The 6,782-nt window shown below is 41.0% G+C and overlaps 1 pseudogene; it reads left to right on the plus strand.

Annotated features, from left to right (window-relative positions):
- LOC147026469 (uncharacterized) overlaps nucleotides 1-5,863 on the plus strand; it is a 32,445-nt pseudogene extending 26,582 nt beyond the window's left edge.
- The last annotated feature ends 919 nt before the right edge of the window (nucleotides 5,864-6,782 follow it).

The following is a 6,782-nucleotide window of genomic DNA, read 5'->3' on the forward strand; positions in this document are numbered from 1 at the left end:
GAGGGGAGGCATAGGGAGCGGAGGGAAGGGAAGGAATGGATAATGCAGGAACTAACAGAGATTTTGTACTGCATCTCGAGTACAAAAGGTTTGAGAGCTAAAGTCATTAGATGGTGGGATGGGGACTTCCGAATGGGCATTCTTAAGTTTTCTAATTGGTGCATTACGTCGGGGGCGCTGCTTAAAGTAGCCGCCAAAATCCGTTTACATTACATTTTGAGTGCATGAATCAAACTGGTGCCAAGAGTTTCATTTTCGCACTGTGATTACCGATATGTAATTCTTAAGTGACGGATTTGGTGCAAAACCCATTTAAGAACGGCCTAAAGAGGGTGCTATTTTAGCACATTTAAAACACATCTCAAGTACATCAATGGAACTTTGTGAAAATATTCCTTTTACCTTCCTAATGCAGGATCAGTAGTTCTTAAGTGACCCCTTTGTTGCAAAACTCATTTATGAATGGTTCAAATATCAATTATGATCAAATTCCTGTGAAGGAAGAAGTAAGATTGGTATACTCAGGAACCAACATTTGCTACAGGTATTAAACTATTAGATAACTGCATGGAAGATGATGAATCACTCGTGGGCCTACATGACTCATCATATATACTGTGTTGGTGTGTTGGTGATACATGTAGATCAGCTGTGCAGCATAGTTGGTGCTGTGATTCCCATTTCATCATTCTGAATGTAGTAGTTACAGATATTTTACAACGGAGAGGTGAGTTTTATCTAGAGTTAGAGTAGTTCGAATAACATATATTAGGGACCCTAAGCCAATAAGTTATTGTGGCTTGTGGTTAAATCAACGAATTGTCCACGAGGAGGGGGTTTAGTATTTCCCATAATTCAGCCTACAATTCATGGATCCCTGGCCCATTCTTGACTGCATTGCCACACACTGAGGTAACACTTGTTGAAGGTGACTGTTTTCGCTTTCTTTATTATTATATTCACTAATAATAATGTAAATCTTTTCTACCAGTAATACAAGAAATGGTGTCAGCGAACAGCACTACTTATTAGTCTCCACCACAGAGCTGCAGATGTCTCTCATCCCATTATCTATCATTTTAGAATTAACACCAGTATTGATAAACTCTGGTAATACTGGTATTGTGTCGTATGTAATCCCAACTTTTTGGGATTTTATAACATGTTTTTGAAGCGTTTTTTTGCTCGTTATAGCTTATGAAATCCATTTCATTTCAGGTCATAGGCCAGTGAAACAGATATGCAATCATCTGATCCTTCCAACAACGATGTTCCTGCATCCAGGCATTGTATTCTCCGCATTGCCGACAAGCCCTCAGCGAAGACCCCATGTTGTGATGTTTTTCATTCGATGAGAAGAACTGGAGTAGTGTGCAGGCTGCAGCTGAGAAAAGGCATGCAAAACCCCAATTTCTGAAATCAGTGTACTATGACTTGGTTGTCAGCTTGCCACAGAAACCGGATGAGAATTATGGGTATCATGTAGCCTGCTACCAGAAATTCACAGCCATTAAATCAACAACCTCAGCTCCTGTAGATAGACCATCTGACCTAAGTGAGAGGGGTTTGCCTCATTTGCGTTCAAACGCAAGGGCAGATGATGAAGCTGAACCCTCATCATCTGGAATACTTCCTGCAACTTGCCTTTTCTGCAATTCAAAGAGGAAGAAGAAAAAAGGTGGAGCTATCGAACTGTTAGGTTCGTGTGAGACATTAGAGGCCAGATATAAAATTCAAGAGGCCGCTGAGCAACTTCAGGATGAAGCTATCCTTTCCAAGGTCGTTGGTGTAGACCTGATTGCAAAAGAAGCTAAGTATCATCACTCATGCAAGAGCGCATCCTTACTTGCAGCCAGTAGAAATTCTAATACTGATGACATTCCACAGAAAAAGACAGTTGCAATTAGACATGTCCATGAATGTGTTGAAAAGTCTGTAATTGTTGACAAACGTGCAAAACTGTTGACATCTGTTTATCAACGTTATTTGCACTTTTGTTGATCTGCTGATGAGTCCCCGATGCATAAGCAAAGTCTCATGCGAAACCTTAGAAATAAATTTGGGTCCAAACTCAAGATGCAGAGTCCAGCAGGTAAGAAATTGGGCAGCATTCTGTACAATGCAGAAATCGCTGATGATTCCGTATGAGTGGCTTATGACTACGCAGAGTTCGAAGAACGACTCCTCAACCAAGCAGCACTTATTTTCCAAAAGCAGCTGTTAAATGCTCCTCATAAAGACGTACCAGAAAATCCAACACTAGATGATGTCAGAGACGGTAACACAACTGTACCCCAACCTGTGATGAACCTCTTTAAAGTTCTGTACACAGGCAACATATCTGACCAATGTGGAAAGCAGATAAAACGTCGAATTGATTCAACAAGTCAGGATGCATTGTTTGTTGTTCAAAGAGGCTGCGCAAAACCAGCAAAACATGTCACTCTGGGTATGGCTATCAGATATGTCACTAGTAACAAGAAACTTGTTCAAGTTCTGAATAGGTTTGGCCATTGTCTTAACTATTCTTGCTTGGAGGAACTCAAAACAGCTACCGCTGAAGCGATCCAAGAGAGAAAAGAAGCTTGCCCTGAGAACACTTTGCCAGGACATCCGATGGGACTCGCGTTTGACAATTTTGATGAAATGACCCAAACGTTGTCGGGGAGCAACACACTTCATAATACGATGGGAATTCTGTATCAAAACTTGCCATGTGATAGTACCAGCATTCAACAGATTAATGAAACACCAATGCCAGTTAGAAAGCCAATACCAGGGGCAAAGAAAGCTGTCCAGAAGACAAGTTCTCTCACTGTCGCCGACACTCCTCTTGCTCCGTATTTCGGTGTACCCAAAATGACAGTGTTCAGCTACAAGAACACATCCGTATTTAACCTACCAGACGTGGCAATTAGGGCAAGGAGTCTTGACCTCATATGGATGATGTGCCACGCGTTTGAGACTGATGTTCATCCCATTTAGGTCTGCCATAAATGCCATTGACAAGGATGAGCGACCAAAAAAGGAAGTGAGATACATGCGAAACCTTAAGGAGCCCATCACCAGCTTGTCAGTTGTGCGAAAAACCCTTCAGACAACCCAGAAGTGTGCTGAAGAATGCAATCAAGATTATGGACTGGTTACTTATGACCTTAATGCAGCAAAACCAGCTATGCAGATCCAAGCTAGAGAATCCCCAACATTTGACAAGATATTCATCATGATGGGTGCTTTCCATATAGAAATGGCATTCTTCAAGGCACTTGGAAAGCTCATAGCAGAATCAGGAGGAACGAGCATGATTACAGATACTGGAGTCCTTGCCCCGGGTTCTTTGAATGGATTCCTCACTGGAAAACACTTTAACCGATGCAAGAGGCTCCATCCTCTACTTGCCCTTGCCTTTGAAAGTCTGCATTTCAAGGCATTTCTGAAGACATGTGATTTTAAAGAAGAGCTTCACTCCCTGATATCTTCAGTGGAAACCAATACCAATACTGGAGAACATGGGCTTGAACTTGTGATGAGTACAGATCTTTTTGAGAATTGTGCTAAAGGTTATTCTGAATTCACCAATGCAACACTTTCAGGAGCCCACGGATACACTGCCCAGTTCTGGATGATTTATGTAGAGTACATAAAAGTATTTCACCAGCTTGAAAGAGCTATCCGCACAAATAACATTGAACTCTTTGTCTTCACACTGACACCGATCATTGACCTGTTCTTTGCCACAGCCCACATCAACTATTCGCGCTGGTTAACAAAATACCAACTGGACTTGTTGAATATTGACGACATGCATCCCGGCCTCGGAGAGATACTTAACCAGGGTGCATTTACAGTGCGAAGGACAGAACATTATTTCAGCAGAATTCCTGTCGATTTAACACTGGAGCAAACCATCAATGCTGACGCCACATCTCGACTAACAGGAATCACCTCCTTCACTAATGATTACTCCGCTCGTCTCAGATGGATGGAAACAAAGGCTACCCGGGCATCGTTTATTAGTCTGCTGCAAGAAATGACAGGATTCGTCAGCAAAGAAGATGTCACTGCTGAACTCAGGTCAAGATGAATTCAACGGGGACAATGAGGATCTTCGGAAAATCACCAAACAAATCTTGGACACGAGCAATCCATTTGAAACCCATAATGCTTCAGAGGCATTGTACAATATAAGCACCGGGAAAGGTACTGATGAAGAAATCTGAGAAAGCCTCCTGAATGTACCAACCAAAGGAAAAGCCAGACACAAGGAATTCATAAAATCTTGCGAGAATGATCCAAACAAGTTTGAAAGCCCAATAAAGAAGGAAAATGTGAAAACATTTGTAGCTGGATGTGCAACCAATCGTCGCACTAGGAACACAAAAATTGCTGCCCTAAAAGGATCACGTGATCTGATGGGCCGTCTCCTTGTGCTGACCATCAAGAAGAGATTTGACTTGCAGCATAATCTCCAGTACCCATTAACTCCAGTCCCTTTGTCAATGGCCAGTCCTGATGAAGTAATAGTAAAGACCGATAAAAGTGCTCTCTTTCATGTCGTGGAAAGTAAAGTAAAAGATATTGAAGAGAGGCCAGAGAAAGTCAGTGTTTACATCATAGATAGCCAGTTCTTTTTGCATAGCTTGCCACCAAATATTCGCCCCACATACGGAGGGTTAGCCAGAACTAATCATAACCAGAGTTTAACATCATCAGCCAAGCGCAGACACATAGTCTTTGATGATTATCGGCAGCCTTCAATTAAGGATACGGAGAGGGACAGGCGGGGATCCGCCAACAGAACTTTCGTCATTACAGGGCCAGAGCAGAGACGAGTACCAAGACATCTAAATAATGCCCTGAAGTTCAGGTCCTTCAAAAAGCAGCTACCTATATTTATTGCCAATGAATGGCAGGATTCTTCATATGCAAGCATTTTGGGAGATCGCGAAGTTTTCCTGGATGTCCCGGGGGAATGCTATCATTTCCAGGTGAAAGAGGGTGTTATACAGCGAGACACGATGGATGGATTAAGGAACAACCATGAAGAGGCTGATACAAAGATTTGTCTGCATTCCTTATCAGCTGATTATGAGCATGGAAACATAGTGGTCAGGGCATCTGACACAGATATTGCAGTAATATCATTGTACCATTGCCATAAATGTCAACATTGTGGATGGATATTGGAACAGCTTCAAAGAACAACCGTCGTTACGTCAGTATAACTGCAATTTGTAATGAGCTGGGACCAGACCTTTGTGCTGCATTGCCGACTTTCCATGCTTTCACGGGATCGGATTATACGTCAGCGTTTGTCAGAAAAGGGGAGGTCAGACCTTTCAAAACACTGGAAAAACAACCTGACTACCAGAATTATTTCAGAGTGATGGCAAAAAATACTACAGATTCTAGCATGAGAGTAGCCCTTCAGAGGTTCACAGCCGCAATGTATGGAGCTAAGGATACCACAAATACCAGCCTGAATGAGTGCAGGTACGACAATTTCATGAAAGCATACGGACCGAAGGGAAATGCAAAAAACATACTTGCAAATTTAAGGGGCGTGGATGCAAGTGGACTACCACCTTGCGAAGATGAGCTCAATACTCACATTAAGTGTGCTGCCTTTGTTGCAAACATGTGGGCAAGAGCAGATAAAAATCATATAGAGCAGCATCCCACTGAAGAAAATGGCTGGCAGTTAGTCGATGACCATTACAAACCGGTTTGGTTCGAAGGGGTTCAACTCCCCGAAAGTCTCATCCCAGAGACAGAGGAATTAGAAGCAATGGACGCGGAAGATGAGGAGGACATGGAAATAGCATCATCATATGAAGATAACAGTTCTGATGAGGATAACTAGAATCTTGTTACAGCGGGCAGACTGAGGCATAATTATACCAACAATAATAACTACTAGTGAACTCATAATTGTGGACGTCTTCACAGTATAGGAATAGAACTTTTGCCTGATTGTATGCGTATGACTCATCAGCAGTTTTAACGTTTTGTCTCATAAGATTTAGGGATACACTGATATCATTTTAAAATTTAGCATGATATGGATATGGACATCAAAAGAATTGATACATGACAAAAAATTTGTTTCCAAAGAGCAGAATGACTTCAAAGATATTCATGTAAATGTTTTTTTGCAATATATAATTCAATATAAGTGTTTTACAACAGTAGCTACTTAGTGGATGCACGTCCTCTTGCCGAAAGTAGAAAAACTGTTTATTTTTTCATTTTTCACGATGCTCGTTCTATATGCACTGAATGTGTTGGGAAAATGACAAGGTCCAAATACTTTTACTGATCACTCGTGCTCCCCTCCCATGTATCCGTGCCATATCGACATGTCACGCTTGATTTTGTTATTGAAATAAAAGTAAAAATTGATAGTTTCTTTGTTGTTCTATTCTATCAGATTCAAATTTCAATGCATTGTATATGTTTTAAAAGTATAGATGGTCTTATGATGTTAGCAGAGAACATAAATAGGATTTTAACCATAATTTATCAGAATTTGCCTTAATTCAGAATGTAATGAAAAGCTTTATATCTGATGGAATTTTACACATGTCACTGTTTAGTTGTGAATACATGAATCCGATATGATTAACTGACTGATTGATTAGATTTCAACGCCCTACTTAGCAGTATTTCAGCTATATCAAGCAACGTATTCAAAATAATCCAGTAATACTGTCACAACCATGAAAGTGACAATGTTCTGCTATATTGGAAAACCAATATTCCTCTAGACTAAGTGCTCAGAC

This window comes from Eptatretus burgeri, chromosome 5 (genome assembly GCF_056783735.1).
Source record: "Eptatretus burgeri isolate ZD-2024b chromosome 5, Ebu_testis_v1, whole genome shotgun sequence".
NCBI lineage: Eukaryota > Metazoa > Chordata > Myxini > Myxiniformes > Myxinidae > Eptatretus > Eptatretus burgeri.